The 19440-nt window shown below is 36.0% G+C and overlaps 1 long non-coding RNA gene across 1 annotated transcript in view; it reads right to left on the bottom strand.

Moving 5' to 3' along the window:
- Positions 1 to 7443: 7443 nt before the first annotated feature.
- LOC139591948 (uncharacterized) overlaps positions 7444 to 19440 on the bottom strand; it is a 68145-nt gene continuing 56148 nt past the window's right edge. The window contains exon 3 of the long non-coding RNA XR_011679808.1: positions 7444 to 7497. This is a non-coding gene — a long non-coding RNA (uncharacterized lncRNA). The remainder of the gene's footprint in view (positions 7498 to 19440) is intronic.

Consider the following 19440-nt stretch of genomic DNA (forward strand, 5'->3'; position numbering starts at 1 on the left):
ATACTAATTTTCAAACTGGTTACTCCCTGTACATCAGGAAATATTGTCTTGAATAGTGGGAGAGACATGAGGGGAAATTTAGTCTTACAGAAAATCTTCAGGATTTGCACAGTCCCTTGACTTGACTAACAGAGCAATTTGACTTTTCTGTTTGAGAAACACCCAGTGATATCTAGGGTTGGAATCTTCTTTTGTATAAACATAAGAGGGGACTCGTATGTACTTCAAAGTTAGTTCAAATTAAAGTAAAATGTTTAAGAATATTTAGTAGCCCAGTCAATCAGTACAGAAGCCATATTGTCTCTCTGGGGTTTTTTTTTTTTCCTTAGAGGGAAAAATAAATTGTTTATTGAAATGACTTTGTGAAAGAATGCTGTCATTTCGTTGGTAACCTGGGTAGGTAATAAGGCTTTTACACCTCCTAAAGAATAATCAAAAGCCTTGTTTAACAAAGATCCTGGGTTTCATTGAAGTATTATCAACAAGTGAGAGAAAAATAAGAAGAAAATGTGGGTTTGTGCCTGAACTTCAGTGCTTCATGGACGTGGACAAACATGGACATGAAATACAAAACACCGTTAAGGGCCTTTTGCCCTACTTGAGTATTACACAAGTGTAATTAGGCCACTCAGTTTAGAGCAAACCTAAGCATGGTACAACGAGGTTGTACATGACCCTATGAAGTGATGATCTTTTCTATTTATTTCATATTCAATTTGATTTTCAAAAATTGATGTAAATAATATTTTAAAAACTTAAGAAAAACTTGAGTACATCAAAATCTCAAAAATAAAACATGATATAATTAAATGGTACGTGTCATATTACAACAATTGCAAATGCATCCCAAGAGGACAAAAAAAATCACAAAAGATTAGGGACATGTTTCAAAATACATCACCGAAGCAATCAACAATCATTAAAATGAACAACATATCACCATAGGGAGTCCTAAATTAAAAATCCTTCATACTTCAGAAGTCAGTATAGTTAGTGTTGGCAATGGTACTCTTGGGATTATTTTAATATACTATAGGATCTAGCTGTTTGGTTGATATGCATAGTTACCCCTTTGATCAGTTATCATTTGTAATTTCCGTTTGATTTTTTTTGTTATTATTTTTCAGATAATGGTTTCAGCGATTTATCATCAGCCCTCTGTTTTAATGGAAGGGTTATTATTTATTACATGAAATAGTTTTACCTCTCAGATAGAGAGGGGATTACTTTGTAATTTTTTTTTGTAGGAAGAAGAAGAGGCAGTTTGCCATATTTCATTTTGTCCAACTTCTGTTTAATAGCGAGGACATTTACCTAAAGATACTCCTTGGTGGCTACACTTCAACTAGCCATACTGCAGAAGAAAACAAGTTTGATATAGCATTTTATTCTAGGATCTTTGAGTTCCAATATTTAGAAATATCAGCGTCATTCAGTCCTGGCTTTACCTACTTAAAAAAAATGGTTAGTGGATTCAGGATTTAATCTGTGTCTCTTTTGCAGATGTTTCAGGTGTTTCTATGACTTTCTTTTGTTTCACTTGAGCAAAGTTGAGGTAAAAAGAGGGAGGCATTTTCCACTTTATTCCCACCTGATAGAATCAGGTGAAATTTCAGGAGACTGAAATTATGTAGATATTCAGAAGAATAAATATCTACAGCATGGAATTTATTCAGAAGAATAAATATCTACAGCATGGATAATAATGATTTTAAAAAAAGGTGCAGATACAGACTTTATAATAAAGAGATGGTAGCAGGAGAAAGATACTTTTATAAAAATAAAGTAAATTAAACTTGAGAAATATTCTGAAATTTTGTTTCCTTGTAGCCATAAATACTGATGGAGAAGCTTTTTGAAAGGACTAAATTACATTAAAAATTATATGATTGACAGGAAATAGTTGATAATAATTTTAAGGGCTAAGATTTGGACAATTCGACCTACAGCTATTCAAGTCATCAGTGATATGTTGGTGTTGGGCCAGAAGGTTGTAGCGCTCTATTTGCTGTTATAGTGCCATTAAATTTTACAGAAGAAATGCTGGAGCTGGAGGTAACTTCTGCTTGTGCTTCTGTTTTAATGTTATGAAATGCATTCCATGAAGAACAAGACTGATTGTACTAAAATAAGCATGGTGCTAGACTCTTCTGCAAAGAGCAACAATGATCTCTAGTGGCAGCAAGTTTTATTTCAAGTTTAGTGAAAATAGAAAGAATATATTCTACATCCTCATTTTATTTAGGTTGAGTGTGATGATATTGAAAATGTTTTCTTTAAAAAAAAATATTCTAGCAGCAGAAGTTAATGAAACTTGATTCAATTTATTCAATATTTCTCTCCTCTCAATATGTATTCAAGTTTTCAAATCTAGCAGCCCCTTTGAAAATAAGCCAGTTTTACACATGCAACTGCTGCATATTTTAATATCTGCTACATTTTTTCACAAATGAAAATATACTATTTTATCACAGATATACTATTTTATCACACTTTCAGCTGAGGCCTAACAATCTCTGAGTTGTTGGTATAACAACAGAAAAAAACTAATTGCTAAATTCACTCTCCCCTATACACAGAGTAGCTTTATACAGTCTATATCTTTGTAATTTATTTTCCTTCAAAAATATAAGATTTTGGCCACCCAAACCAGCAGCATTTCATTATCTAGGAGCACATTGTTAACAGTATGATTAGGAATTCTTGAAAAATTTTTGTATTTAAAGGGGACTCAGGATTATAAGATATTAGGTTTCCCATTAGTTTTGAAGACAGAAAAAGAAAGGAAAAAACCCCAATCAAATATCAAAACTCTATTCTTTCCATATGCTGTTCTCATTTGGTTTTAAAAATATTCCCATGGGCCCACCTCTCAAGCTTGTCCAGGCCTCTGTGGGTGGCATCTTTTTCTTCGGGTGTGTCAACCACATTGCTCAGCTTGATGCCATCTGCAAATTTCTAAGCTATTGACCCCTTCTGTCTGACTGCAACAGTCAAACCAACTCCTTATTCATCTAAGAGCCCACACATTGAACTCATCTCTCTCCAATAAATGAGAAGGATGGTGCCGGCAACTCTGCCAAAGGCTTTACAGGAGTCCAGGTGAATGACATCTGTCATCCTTCCCTTGTCCACTGATGTAGTCAGCCATTCATAGAAGGCCACTGGGTCGGTCAGGGCAGACTTGCAGAACTTGTCCCTGGTTAGGCCACACTGGCTGTCCCAAATCACCTCCGTGCTCTCCATGTGCCTTAGCAGAGCTTCTAGAAGGATCTGCTTAATGATCTTCCCCTAGAACTGGACTGACAGGTCAGTAGTTCCCAGGGTCCTAGCTTCCACCTTTTGAAAGATGTGTCAAGAAAAGTAAGATATTATCTTTTCTCTCAGTACACTTATGTAGTGCAGGTATTTATGCTGGATGTATGATGGAAATCTTGATTTCTGTCAGGAAGAAAGGATTCAGCTTTCTTATTCTACTTTAGTTTTCCTCTTTCTACATGCTTTTTTACTTGACTCCACTTTTCCCCTTGTTTGATTTTTGTTTGTTTATTGTGTTTGGTTTTTGGGGGGGGGGGTTTGTTGCTTGAATTAGATTGGGTTGAGGGTTTTGCATGATACATAGATTATGTCTCAAGGAACTTAATAGTATCAGAAAGATGTTGTTGATTAATTGTTTACCTGTCTTTAAGAGCAAGGAACTCAGTGATCTAAAAGACACATGTGGTGAAACATATTAGTGAAATATATCAAATGAAATCCTACATCCTAAGACAGATATTAGGAATATGTACAATGATAGACAGAGTACCAAGTTTCCAAATTGCTTCCAAAGCAGCTTGTAATCTGAAAAATGTTTCTTAATACATAGTCTGCTTGGAGTTAATCAGTGAAGAAGTGCTGAGAGTCAGAAAATCTTCACTTGCATTTCACGATGAGTTCTTTTTCCTGTTTTGTGATGAGATGCTGTTCTGTAAAACCTAGAATCTTTCTCCAAAAGCAGAAATCCCTGTTTAGTTTATGACCCCTTGTTATATAGTAGAGAAATAGCCTTCTTGCCAGGACCCTGAAACAAAAACTTTTCAGGCTACGGTGCTGGAGCCTGTCTAAGCAGTTTTAATACACTATTTCCTTTTATCTTGTAAGATTTCCATAGTGCAAGCTATGTAAGAGAGAGTTTTACCTCTTACCTTTCAAAAATCCTAGTAGTTTGTTATCTTCTGAGAAAGAAAGAAAGAAAGAAAGAAAGAAAGAAAGAAAGAAAGAAAGAAAGAAAGAATACAAGAATACGTGATAGAACACTCTGCTATTTTAGCCTCAACAGCTTGTGACACTGTAGCAATGATGCTGTTTTGCTGCAAAAGTTTAAAAAAATAGTTTTTGTCTTGGTTATATTTTCCCTCACTGGCACTATTGGTAAGAGAAATTTGCTTCATGAAAGTTCTACTGGCTGACTAATGATTTTATTTAGATTTGTATTTATGTGACTTTGACACATATTCTAGTAACTACTAAGTATATAAACTTGTACACAGACATCAATATTTTCCTGGCTTTCCCACTGCATGTCCACACAATTTTTGCTACTTTGGAAAAGATGAGGATAATATAGCCAGTAAAGAAGTTGTTTTCTTCCTTAGAAGAAGATGTAGTCAAAACTAGCTCGTTCCTGCAGGGCTTCCAAGATATCACTATCTCCATATATGTGGGTACAATTCAAGGTGTTAATTTTTAATTGCTCCTTAGTATACTGCATACTAAGGGTTTAGTTCCTTGGTAGCCTCTTTCTTTTCCTTTGTATTAATAGAACAATGGAGATCATTTGATGTAATATAATTTTAGGTCCCTGGATATACACATTTTGGATGTAAAAGTAGACTTTTTCCAATAAAGATTGTTTGACTGCACATATATTTTACTGATGATCCTTCCAGCCAGGCATTTTCATTCAGTATTTAGCCTGAAGCAGACCTTGGTCTTTATCTACACAACATTTTATACTATGAGAGCAATTTGTAATACTTTTTTCTGCACGTTTCATTTTTCTTAAATAGTCTGTGCACACATAGGTTACACAAAAGGGCAACCAGAACAGAAAAGGTGTAAAGTACTTCCATTGACTCAGATAGCCTGAAGCTTCTTTTCCTTGTAATCCTTCCCTTTCACTCTAATCACCTCCTGTCACTGAAGTGGCAGGTGAATTCTTCTCTTACAGTAAAGATTTTCTCCTTTTGCTTCCTAGTGTTTCTCTCCACTCTAGCATCATCATTTCAGACTCAGTAAATTCCTTTCAGCCTTCCTCATCCACCACCTGTTTTGTCACCACTTCCTATATCACTGCAGAGCCTGGAGCTGGCTCTGCAAACAGCCTTTTGACAACAAAAAATTTAAGTAAACTTTGTCATTCTTTCTAGCATAATTGCTGATCATAGCTGGTTGTGCAGGCATTAGGCACATGTGTGCATGTATTTAATTACACATATTAGTCTAGTATTGCTTAGATCTCAAAAGAAAAATATTTGAACATGGACAACATGCTACTGTCTGGGATATAGCAAGATGGAATGTATGACATCTGTTTCCCACTGGAAGACAGTCTAAAGGCCTAAAGGGTTGTTAATAGTTCAATTAAAATCTTTTCCTAATATAAAAAAAAAAGACAGAGACCAAAAGTCAAAATTTACACGTTTATCCCTTTACCCTGCAGAATTCTAGAGCTACAAATCCCAGTTGGCTACATCCAAGAAAAGGCCTTCAGGTGTTGGGGGGAAGGCTCAGAGGAGAAATGGTGTGTCTCAGAGTGCTTTGAGGTTATTTATTTGCATGAACCATAAGATTGAGAATTTGATGTGCCTGATTTCACATGGGCTGATAAAAAGTTACTTGCAATAATCCAGCAAGAGCTCAAATCTCGGACAGTACCACAGCATCAGTCACCCTCAAGAAATTTCTTGACTCATTCAGTAACTGTATATGGTCAAATGATTTAGCTTCCATGTTAGTTTGTACAATGTTGAACCTCCTTAATTAAATAAATAATTATCAATTGTCCATGCTATGTAGACATGGAAAAGGCACTTAACTGTGTCAATCATTTCTCACAAAATGCACCTGCAAGATCCAAATTAAAATCTTTTCACTTTTGGGGAAGGGATTTAAAGACACATCTCCTAAACTGCTCTATTATTTTAAGGTACTGTTTGTATAATCTTACTCACAGCTGTTCCCCTCTATAAATCATAGTAATTGGGTCAATGAGACAGAAGAATGGTTCAAAATGGTTTGGTGCTTCAATTCATACTTGATTATACAAAATAACCTGAATAAAACCAAGTGTACAGAGTACACTTGGGATGTGTTACAGGCATGTTCTGATAATTGCCAATCCCTATCGATAAACACATGGAGGCAAACAGAAAATGTATTTTAATTGTAAAAATATAAAATCCAGGTAGTAAATATAAATTTGATAATTCACCTCTAGTCAGGAGAAATATAGACAACTATTGATTAAGGCATACACAGAATTAAGCAAAGTTGAGAGAGGGAGTTGTGAACTCTGTCTGGTGCCTTGTATTCAACTCAAAAGGAATTTGCCACTGAGGAAAAAATTATAAAATTATTCAGGACCTAAAGTGTACAAGCACTGTATCTCACCATAGTTTTATGAAATGCACTAAAGTTTGCAGTATCCAAGCAATATTAGAAGAAGAAAATTTATACGTTAGGTGCGATAAAATCTGATCACTGCACATTAACAACTATCCTACAATTATAATTTTTTTAGTTCCTCTTGTTATTTTAGTTCATTTTAATTTTTTGTGATGAAAGAACCCCTCTTCATGTTCTGAAATATTCTGAGATGTTATGACAATATGATCTTGTGGAAATATTTTCCAACCATATAAAGACAAATAATCTTGTAAAAGAAATATTGTAGAAAGCAACCATTTACGATGACAGTTAGTTCATGTACCTGTTTGACTAGGAAATAAAGAATAGTATTGTTAATTTGGGCATTTTACTAAAATGGATAACCAGTATATCTTAACATGGGGAGCACACATTTTAAATAGGTTTTAGTAAATGAAACTTAATACAGCTTCAAATATTCCTAGCTAAGCAGATGTTGCTATTTTTGTTGATTCTTTCCTCTAAATGCCAAAAATACACTATCATATTTGAAAAAGTGACAAAATTACAGTCCTTTACTACTTTCTCCAACTTTGTGAAAGGCATCTTTAAAATTAAGAGATATATAAGTGAAGAAGCATGTAATTTTAGAAATTAGTATTTTCAAAAGCCATTAGATGTGTTTTGTCTGGTATCTGTGGTAGCAGGTGAAAAACAGAAGAAAGAGATTCAGAGACAGACACCATATTTAGGTAGGAAAGAAGTATAAGAGAAAGCATAAATAAAAGAGAAACATGCCTTACCTGGGTTTCTAATCTGTGGATGCTGCTTAAAGTTGAACATGTGGATTGGACATATAGATTGGCTCTGCAACCAAAATGAAATTTCTTAGGTGGCAACAGGAGTGATGTGCTCTAAATTATATATATATATATATATATATATATATATGTATATATAAATTCTCCTAAAACTTATAACAACTTAAATTATCCTATTTTCCAAAGTGCTGAGTATATGAACTTTCACTGAAGAATTTTCACTGAAGAATTTGACTGCATTGTCTTACCTTCCTTTTATCTGTCTTCTGAAAGAGGATGTCTGAAAGATGAAATTAGGTTGATTGTTCATGTCAAGCTGATATCTATATTGGAAAATATCAATTCAACATTTACAACACAGACAGTGGAAGGTCCTCCATATATATATATATATATATATATATATATATATATATATATATATAAATATAAATATACAATAATAATATATAATTGTGGGAAAGTGAGTTGATCGTTTATTCACCATGAAATTTGGGTTCTGGAATTATCTACTGAGAAGTCATACAGTTCTGATAATTAGAAATAATCAGTAATTTAGTTGGAATTCAGTCTGGGTTTATGTCTACTTGGAATTGCACAGAGATGCCTGTACCTGAAATAGACATCAGCAAAAAAAAAAAGAAAAAACAAATTGCTAGATACTCAGAAGGGCTAAGAAGATGAGAATTAGTGTAGACAAAAGGAAACACATTCCTTTTAATCTCTGTGACCTATTTCATGATTGGTTTCATCCTGATTTTGCTAATGATATTTTTGTTGGGAAAGTATCATTATGTTAAATTTTGCATTTCCAGTGTAGTGCAAATCACTGTCCCTGTGGAAAGTTTGTTCGGAATGTTTATGAGTGGCTTTTGACTATGCAGGAACTTCTATCTTACATTAGCTCAGAAAGCATAAACTTTCTGTTGAGAAGACAACAATATTTGTTAGGAATTTTTTAGAAAGTCACAGGCAGCAAGATCTATAGAGATACAGAAACCAGCATGCTGTCAGGTAACACTATGGCTGGGATGGCACAATAAGAACTTTTGGAAGATATAGAAGAACACTATTGAGGAACTTCCACTTGGGACTGTGAATACTACTATAACACATGAAACCTAATGAGTACAGGTGGAATAGAACCTCTCATAATTAAGCCAATGGAAAATATTTCAATCATCTTCATCATCAAATTGTAGAATAGTTTGGGTTGGAAGGACCTGAAAGATACCCTAGTTCAAACTCCCCTGCCATGAGCAGGCCTTCAAATATACCAGTTTTCTTTAAAGCCCACCCAAGTGTGAACAGAATAAACTAAACCCAATCCTCTAAATACTTTTGTTGTGGCGTGCAGCAGAGGAATATGGATATGTAATTCCAATAAAACCATTGTGAAATTGGACATTAACTTAAACACCTGTAATGCTGGATTGAAAATTAAAGATTTTTATATATTAGTATTATTTTGTCACAGTTTGATTATTAAGAATGAAATTCACACATAAACAGAATTCATATTGTTCAAAAAAGCTGAAATATTAAGTGTTCCATTACCACGATCAATATTATGAAGTAAAGAGATTAAAAATCACAAAGCTAGCCTACCACCAAAACCATGGGAAATCAAATAAAATCCCTCTTTATAACCTTGATTTATTCTTGATTATTCTTGCTGTCTTTTGTTGGTTCATTTGCCTGAATGTACTTGAATACAAGCAACTAACTGCTGATAAATCCAGTGGTACTCAGAGAGACAAAAAAGATTGGTTTCAGTCAACATGATTTACTTGATGTGTATTTAAGTCTCTGAAAACCAAAACTGCCTGTAGTGGGTTGACTCTGGCTGAGTTCCAGGCCTCACCAAGACACATTATCCCTGCCCTCCTCAATTGAACAAAAAAATTATGATGGAAGGCTCATGAGTTATGGACAGGGAGCTCTTGCTCATCAATTACTATCATGGGCAAAACAGACTCACCCTGGGGAAGTTAATTTATTAGCCATCAGATTCAACAATCTAAGTGTCTGGGTTCCAGCTCCAGAGAACATAGCCTAACATTGTTTAATTTACTCATTTAGATCCATGTGTGCTAAAATGAACTCTAATGAATTTTACTATATATGTGAATGCTACATTGAGCTGAACTAGATAATTTATCTTCAAGCTTGGAAAATTCATGGCACAAAAATGTCAAAACAAGTACCAGTTACAAGGACCAAATTTGGTCCCTCTGCATCTAAAGGCTCTAGAAATACTGCTGATCAACAGAGATAAGTAGCAGATCACCAGCTTCTGAGCAGAAGCAAACAGGTAGATGACTTCTGGAAATATGGCCACAGGCATCCCCCTAGTACAATATCAACATGTTGTTCACTGGAAATAAAGGAATACAGTTTGCATCACTTGTCAAATTTTTCCATAGTAGTGCAACAGGCAGAGCATGTCACCTTTCAGGATGCTTGTACAATTTTAGGCTCTTAAATTTTAAATATTTGGCATAAATTATTACAGATTAAGTCCATCCCATTGCAGCTATGCAATCAGAAGCACGCATCTGTTATATTATTTCTTTCTAAGACTTTCTTTCAAAGGTCTTTGTGAAGCCAAGATTAATAGGCTAAAAGAATCATGTTCTTCTCTTAGTACCGAAGTGCTCAAGGCAGTGACTCTGCAGTTCACAGTGTGAATGTTTGTTACTTACTCCAAAAAACATATAGAGCTACTGAATACATTTTTCTCAGAGACCAGTAATGTCTGAACACAAAGCTACTGTTTCTGAGTCTGGGCAGCTCATAAGAGAGAGTGTAGATACACATGTGTTTGAGTCTCTCGTGTCGGCTGTCTGTCTCTGCCCCGAGATGCGTGGGGTGGTTCTGAGGCAGCCCGCGCTCTGAAGAATGAGTCTGGACTCTTCACTTTTTCAGTCTTCAGTTTGTTTATTATTTCTTATCTACAAAATTTTCTTTCTGCTCAGCTGAGGTCAGCTCAGCATGGCAGTCACAAGCACTCTCCACCACCCCCGAGGCCGTGTCGTCTTTTTATACTACAAACTACATATATGATATTTACTTCTAATTCCCAATACCTATCACCTATGTTAGACAGTGCACTTCTATTCTAAACCAATCCACAAGTGCCAACATCACAGCAGAAAATGGAGAACAAGAAGAAGAAAGAAGGACAAGACACGCCCTGATTCCTCCATCTTGTCCCCATAACCCTTATACCAAAAATCCTAAAATCTACATTTTCATCCTGTGAACACATTGTTATTACACCATTCAAACCTGTGTGGCTTTCACATCCCCATGCCAAGCTGGCAATTCACTGGAAGGATCAAAATCAAGCCACCAGCTGTTCCAGGCAGCATGACAGGGTCTCTGAGCCCCCCACGGGGTTCTCAGCAACTCTGGACGTCCGGAGGGATGTGCTGAGTTCCCACAGAGTCTAAATGAAAGAAGGCAAGGAATGACCTGGAGAATTGGGCCTTAGATTATCCACGTTGCTTCGCTATCTTACTCACTAACTGCAAAATTCCTAACTGCAAAATAAGGCTCACACACAATTCCAGGACAATACTCCCTCAAGACAATATAGCCTATGTAAGGTCACCAAGACTCATTTTTTGGTTGCTGGGAAATGCAAAAGTACCATTTTATCACAATTGTCCATTAAAACACAGATCAATGTTTATTCCATTCAAATAGGCATGTGCATTACTGCATGACTAAGAAAGATGTGTTCCCTCATATGAAATATTTGAGCTCTGAAATTCACTTCCACTCATAATGTTTTACTGTCCACATTACTTCTATGATAGTTTTACTCTAGCATCTCTTCTGGAGTGAGAAACTTCTGCCCAGTGCAGCTCCAGAACTGGAGCTAAGGCAAGCTTTGACTGTATCTGTTGGATTTCCTTTCTTTTATGGTCTTATACTCTTACAGCAGCTTAGTACCCTCAAACGAATCTGTATGACCTAATGCAATATTCACCTTCAGAGCCTTACCATAAAAATGCCATTTTATGGCTTCAGTCCAAATGGGACTGACACATGTGTAGACTAAATACACTAAATACATGTAGCTGTATTTAGTACACAGGCCAGCAGTTACAATCATTTTTATTTAAAGTCACAGCCATGAATGATAGCCATTTTTTCATGAGATGTGAAAGGATTGACAAATATTTTTGGAACACTTTCCCAGAAAGTGAAAAAGCTGAATTCAAACCATTCCTCTTCATAAGGCTTTCCAAACCAACATCTTCCATCCCCATCTACTGAAATTGAGTCATTAGGGCAGTGGGGCAAAAATATGGGATCCATCAAGTCAGTGAGAGTACAAGAAATCCAGAATATGATTCTGTAATGTGGTAATCTGGAAAATTCCCAGTGAAAATTATTCTCAGAATTCTGGACAACTTCCAGAGCTCTACAAACATATTTTGAAATGTGTGTTTAACATGAAGTGGATGAATGCATGAAAAACCACACAAGCAGAGATTAAAACATAAGATCTTTCAGTTACACAAGCCCATTGTCAGCAAGGCTATGGAAGTAGGGACCTTTTCTTACTTTGTCCTAATCTTGCAGTTCTTACTATAGCTGGCAACACAGTGGCACAGTTTCAACAAGAAAGACAACAGGAAAAATAAAAAAACAGACCAGTTCTTTAAACAATACCTCATTGACAGCATGTTATTGAGGAACTGCTGTTCCTGTAAAAAAATACCAGTGTAGGTTTTTGTTTAGCTGGATTTTGTTGATTTATTTTGTTTTCCTGGTAACAGGTTTTTTTGTTTTTTTTTTGTTTGGTTGGTTGATTGGAGTGAGGGGTTTTGTTTGGATTGTTGGATTTGAATCTGAGAATATTGCCTAGGTTTAGACATTTCACTCGTCCAGCCACCTTGGCCTCTAGCTGTGAATTTGGGCACCACTAAAAATGTGGAAGAGAGATGAATAGGAAATGATGAAAAGAAAAACCATGAAGAAAGATGGTCACTGATAAGGAGACTGCGCTAATCAAGGTATGAGATTATAAACATTGTAGAAATACTTGATTTGGCAGCAGCTTATTCTTAAGTTTTCCTACTGGTAAATAAAGGGGGGAAATAGGAAATAGCTGATTATGGAATTTTGCTGAATCTCCGAAGTTGAAGGTCTTATAAAGGATACAGTAATAAAGCATAAAAATTGGTGTGCTGGATATAACTTGGAGGTTACTTTTCACAGATTCCTGATACACACCATGACTAGGAGACCTACATTTGCTTCAGAGGACAGAAAGAAATACTGACTAAAACAATTCTCAGCAGGACTGTCGCTTCAAAGTAGTGTTTACTGCCCAGTTAAGGTCGTTGTAAATTCTGAGGACATAGTTTAAAAAACCGAGTTAGAAAATAAAAACACCAAAACATTATGGAAGCTGTTTTTGTTGTGGGAACTCAACTACACAAAATACACGATTTTTGTGCACTTTTGCTTTATTCCTTCATGCAACAGACAATTCTTTATCTACCCACAAGATGGCACCAGAAGATTGAATAAAATTTAGTCCTATGCGCATCCTCACACACCTTGACTTTTCTGTGTCTTTGCCTCCAAAGTGGCAGAAATATGCTATGTATGGCACAGACCCAGAAATTTGCACCTGCCAAACACTTTAAAATTATATATAGTTTTAATAAAGAGTAAATGCAGTACTCCTCTTAAATTAATTCAAATAGGCACGTTAGATCAATACCTAAAAATATATACTTTGAAAAATACTTCAGTCATGGTGTAAAAAATAAAGGTTAATTCCCAGGTAAGAATATTTCTTCAGTAACGTGATTTGCGTATACTACTCAAAGTGCCTTTTAAAGGTAGATTAGCATACATTTTATTAAACAGCCCTAATTTTCATAATATTAAAATATTTTTCAAATGTCATAGAAATTAACACAATTTTTAATAGGTTTCTGTTGAAAGGGGGAAAGGCAACCACTAGGTAACACAGAGCTGATGAAATTTTGGTTATTTTATGCATTTTTTATTCATTAAATCTTAATAAATGTTTTCGTTTCTGTACTAATAATAAGTCTATAATGAATGTTCAAATTACCCTCCTCTGGGAATCTTCAATATAAATATATGTTATTTGTAAATTGAAATAAGAATTTATTTATTCATTACTTCTGGTAACATTTTCAAAAGTGTTCTTTGAAGTTTTTCAAGATGATTGAACCCTAAAACTTGCACAAAAATTGAGTTTTACAAAAGAAAATCCTCCATGTTTGTAATAGCAAGACATATGATTAAGTTACAAAAATTATCTGATTTACTTCAAACTCAGGTGTGTTTCCTTTCTTCTTATAAAAGATACAGTTTACTTACATAATGAAAACATGTATAAAAGGTATTAAAAAAATGAGACTCTAAGAAGAAGAGAAAAGTAGCCAAGGAAATTTTAAACCTCATGTCACAGCAAATTGCAAATGCCAATAATATGTAGATTATTTGCCACAGCTGCAGAAAGTAAAGAGAAGCATATAATAAATCAGAAATATATTCTAGTAAGGTCTATATGCTGAATGAGTAATTTGTCTTTTTTCTTCCCAAAACTCACAGGGAATTGGCTGATGTAGTTACCAAGTCACTCTCCACAGCAATTGCAGTCACTAGGGTGAAGTCCCTGGTCACTGGAAAAAGAGAAACACCCCACCCCATCTTTAAAAGGGTAGAATGGAGGCCACTGGGAGCTACTGACCTGTCAGCCTCACCTTGCACAGTCCCATACCTCACAAGATCCTCCTCTCTGAATCAGAGACATCCAGATTTGATGCAATTCTCTGTTCAGAGAATGGAGGATCAGTTGGATATTCCCAATCAGAAGGTAGTGGTCAATAACTGAATGTCCTAAAGGGCATCAGTGACAAGTGGTGCCCCTCAGTTGTCTGTACTGGGACCAGTACTGCTTCATACCTTCATTGATGACAGACAGAGGGAACAAGTGCACCCTCAGCAAGTTTGCAGATGACACCAAGCTGAGTGGTGTGGTTGACACACCTGACAGGATGCTACCCAGGGGGACCTGGAGAAGCTTGAGTTGTGTGTCCATGGGGATGTCATGAGGTTTAACAAGGCCAAGCACAAGGTGCTGCACCTGGATCGGGGCAATCCCTGGTACCGACACAGGCTGGGGTATGAGCAGACAGAGAGCAGCCCTGCTGAGGACTTGGGGGTGCTGCTGGATGAAAGGCTGGACATGAGGCCATCAACATGCTTTGTGCAGCCCAGCTGTGTCCTGAGCTGCGTCAATAGAAGTGTGGCCTGTGGGAGAGGGTCCAGAGGAGTGCCACAAGAATGATCAGGGTGATAGAACACTTCTCATATGAGTGTAGGCTGTAAGAACTGGAGTTGTTCAAATGAGGTTGGAGAAGGCTTCTATTGAGGCCTTTCAATACTTTTTACAAGGGGCTGTTGTAATAGGATAAAGAGTAATGGCTTTAAATTACAAGACTAGACAAGTTAGAGTAGATAGGAGGAAGACATTTTTTTACAGTGAAAATGGTGAAACACTGGAATAGGTTTCCCAGAAAGGTGCTAGATTGCCCAATTCAGGGTCAGATTGGGTGTCACTCTGAGCGTCCTTACCTAGCTGAAGATGACCCTGTCCATTCCAGGAAGGGTTGCACTAGAAGACATTTAAAGGTAACTTCCAACCCAACATCATTTTTTCTACATCATATTTCATCAACATTAGATATCAGACTTCTTTTTTAATCTAAAATTGCTAAAATAGTTTTTCAGAATGAAAACAACTCAGATACTAATCTGATTTTAACTCTGTGAATTGCAGATAATTTGACTAAACCTAGGGTAATGTGTAAATTGCACTCAGCATTATACTAGTGTAGCAGAAACCAGAAGAGAAATCTTAGAGTCAAAGTTCTCTTTTCAATATAATTTGAATGAGAATTTGAATTTGAATTATTTAAATCCCTTTGTGAAGTCATAAAAATAATCTAACAAAATTTCTATTCTGTGTTTTTGACACTCATGCTGTAGTAGTGAAGTCTGGTCTGAATATATCTTTTCTTTTAGATGAAAACATCAGCATATTTAGCAATCAAGAGAGTTCATGCGTCTCAAATATGATCACTATGTAGTTTACCCATGTATAATTTGCATGAATACATGATGCTGCTCATCTTTTTTTTTTTCTATTTACCACAAGATGTGTGGATTTCCCACATGGATGAGCAATCTGTGTCACCCTGTGCATGGGTGTTGTTAAAAGGTTAATTTCTGTTTCTGTGAAAGAGGGATTGGTTTTTACACCACTAACTGCTTGTAGGAAATCTCAATCTTTTAATAGTTTAACTCAGCTATGAATTTCCTGAAATGTCCCACTGAAAGGGACATGTTTTAGAAAATGCTGCCACTTTTGTAGCACATTTTTAAGCAATGACATTGAATGTCTGCAGACTAATATCATAAAGAGTGTGTTTCTTAAGAGAATGCATAATTTTTTAGTTCATCAGTCTCCAGTGTCCATATAGACAAACCACAGCAAGAGCCACTTGACTCATTCTCTGTTGATATTTTAAAATAGAGGGTAATAATAATAATACTAAGAACAAAAGTGCTTTGACTTTCATAAACATTGTACATAACTTCAAATTCATAACCTGTATGACCTTGTGTATAAAACCTAGTGCTAAACAATGAGAATGCAAATTCAGGCATGCAAAAGCTAGGAAATAACAGAATGAAGGTTTCCTTTTGCCTTGGATGTTTCTGTTCAATAAGTGTATTAGGTGTATGCCTTTAACTGCATTCCATTTTCTTGCACTGTCCTTCCTTCCCATTTGGCACGCAGGATGGATGGCAATGACAGGCTGTCCCTATTTCCTCCTCTGTTTGAGATATACCACCATTATATAATTTCCACATTTTGTTCAAGATATATAATGAAACCAAAATGGCTTATATCCTGATATCCCCACTCATTCTTCCTGTTCTTATTGTGAGAGTATTTAAATGCTTCATATCTACTAAGAAGCAGAGTTATCCAACACCTCTCTGGTGCTTGAAGAAAAGGTTATCAACCTGCTTCAATGCTACACATACTGTACTCTAACCTCCTTTTAGAAATTTAATTTGGATGCAAAGTGCTGCAGGATTTGACGCTCTGCTGTTGCTCATGATGGAAAACTTACATTTATTCTCTCTTTAAAAAACAAAATAAAGTCACATTCAGAATATTTTGTTTGTGAAAAAACCTGAAATCCCAGTATTGTTTATATGTTTTTCATTTTCAAACCTGAAATGGTTGCACCACCAGAGCTCTCTGAGCACAAGAAATTCACAAAATGTCCTTTTGTTTAAATAACAGGTACCAGATGTCACAGCAAGTAAACTATACCTCATCTGGCTGTGGGTTAGCAAATTCCCTGTGTTCAATATTGCTTAGATTAATTGGCAGGACATTTGCTTTTGATGTGCTGCTATTTGCACTGCAGGACAGGGCACAGGCTCAACTATGTAATTACATCAAAGTCTACCAAAAAAAAACCACTTCAGCTTTAGCTACTATAGTAATTTTTAAAAAGCAACAGAAAAAGGCCCCACCAAAACAACATGCATATTTATATTCTTCAAAGATGTTTCTTCTGCATGTAGCTCATATAAATAAAAATGCCTTCAACAATTCTATCTGAAGATATTTAAAAAACTTAAACTGTTTCCAAAACTTCTGACTGTTCATTTATAAATCAGAATTGGTATTATGTAGTTTTATAGAACTTCCTGCCATCACTCAAGAGGAAAAAATGTATATGCAATAAAAATGTGAGCTGGGAATACCAATGGTAATCTGAATCAACTAGTAAAGTTTGATACCCATCTATTTATTTTGAGTCAGGCTGTTCAAGGTCTAAAGGACTCAAGTAACCCTTTTTCTGTAGCATCAAAAATAAAATAAGCAAGTAAAACTGTAATCCCTGTGTCCTACAAAGCATTAAATTGCTCTTCTACTGCATCCTCATGTTTGTTAGGCAGCATCACAGAGTAGAATAGCAATATTACTTTATTATTCTACAGAAATATAGGAAAATAAAAATTATATTTATTTTCAGACTCTGGATTGCATAATTTGAAGTGCAAATAACTTGAAATTTCAAGCACTGAAATACTGAACAAGCATTTAATATACTATGCTATCTCCACTCCTTTGAAACAGGGTGAAAAGGAGCATGAAACTGAAGAATTCAGTGGGGAAAAAAAGGCAGTAGACAAAGATCAATTTTTTTCAGGAAGAAGGACCATGATTCTTTTTGAAAAATCTAAATTAATATTAATTTTTAGAATATTTATTGAAAACCAATCTGAAAATAATAATTCAGACTCCATCTCTTACAGTTTTGCTGGAAAAGTACATCTAAATGCTGTCTCCACAACACTTCTTCATGATAAGCATGAGAAAAGACTCAGAAAAGCTTTGGAAAAGTTTTGTAGTCAGATGTTTGATAGCAGCAGCTGTCTCCAGGCTGTACAGTGCTGCAGCATGTGTTTTTCAAGCCCAATTGGGAGCTGAGGAATACAGACAATTTTGGTACAGGGGCAGCCTCACATAAGGCCAGTTCCACTCCATTGTCATAAAGCCTTCCCTCTGACTCCTCCATGCTGGGTTTGCTGCTCAGAAAGCCACACAGGAGGTGGGTGCTGGTGGTGATGTGCATCTCATGAGCCAGAGAAGCCCTGCATTCACAGGGCCTGTCAAGTGGCTGATGCTACAGTGACTTTGCCTCTAGGCACTTGGGCTCTGGAGCTCTGATGTGCCCACCAGGCCACCTGCATCTGCCCTGCCACTGACCAAAAGGAAGAAAGGAACAAGGCCTAGGACATACGCATCCCGATCAAAATCTCCCACTTCAATGCCTTCAGAGATTCCTCTGTGATACAGGTACTAGAATGGCAAGAAGAATGCTGCTGTGTGTTCCTTCTGTCACCTCTGAGTGCTATATATACAGAGCATGGTTTATTGCATTATTCCTGATACACTGAGAAGAATGTTCCTAACCTGAGTCCTCTAGACTCAGTAAAATCCTTGTTCCACTACCACCCTCGACAGAGACATGTCCCAGAACAGAGAAAAATATTCATCACATCCCTTCCCGCAACCTTGACATGACTGTATCAAGCCCAGGGTTTGGCCAATGTGAACAGAGAAAATACATTGCCATCCTGATATGCTGACCTTTTATAGACCTCTATCATATTTCCACTAATGTTTTTAGATTAAAATTTCTTAGCATATTCAGTCATTTCTTCTACAGAAATTATTCTGTATTTCTCTGGACTGTTTCCAAGTCTATTGCATACTTTTTTAGAATCAGAGCTGCTTGCATTATTCAAGGTGTGGCAAAGTCAGATACAAGCATTATGATGGCTTGTGTCCTGTTCTGTCTCCTTCTCCTAATTGTCTCTAGCATTTTATTTGTTTTTCTGAACACTGGTATTATAAAACTGATAAAACTGGTATTTCAGGAAATGGTTTTTTACACCCCTAGATACCACTCTTGAGAGGTAATGGTTAGTTCAGAGTCTATAATTTTATATGTGAAATTAGGATTGTTTTTCTCCCATGTACATCGCCTTGTATTATTTACACTGAATTTCATTTGCCACTTTTTTGCCCTTCAGTCTTACAGTCTTCTTTTAATTCCTCACAGTTAGCTTTCAAACTTACTATCTTGAATAATACAGTATTGTCAGCAGCTTTCTCTTTTCAGTAATCTCCTGCTTTCCAGGTCAGTGATGAATATGTTTTACAGCACAAGCCTCTGCTTACCAGCATTGATGACCTGTCTCCACTTCAAGGACTGACAACTTACTCCTATTTGTGTTTTCTTTCTCCTAACCAGTCATTTATCTATGCAACAAATGCCTTTGCTCATGCCACCTAATTTACTTAAAAGCTTTGTGTGAGATACTTTGCCCA

Source organism: Agelaius tricolor, unplaced genomic scaffold, assembly GCF_023055355.1.
Source record: "Agelaius tricolor isolate 1412-34295 unplaced genomic scaffold, bAgeTri1.0.p SCAF_7, whole genome shotgun sequence".
NCBI lineage: Eukaryota > Metazoa > Chordata > Aves > Passeriformes > Icteridae > Agelaius > Agelaius tricolor.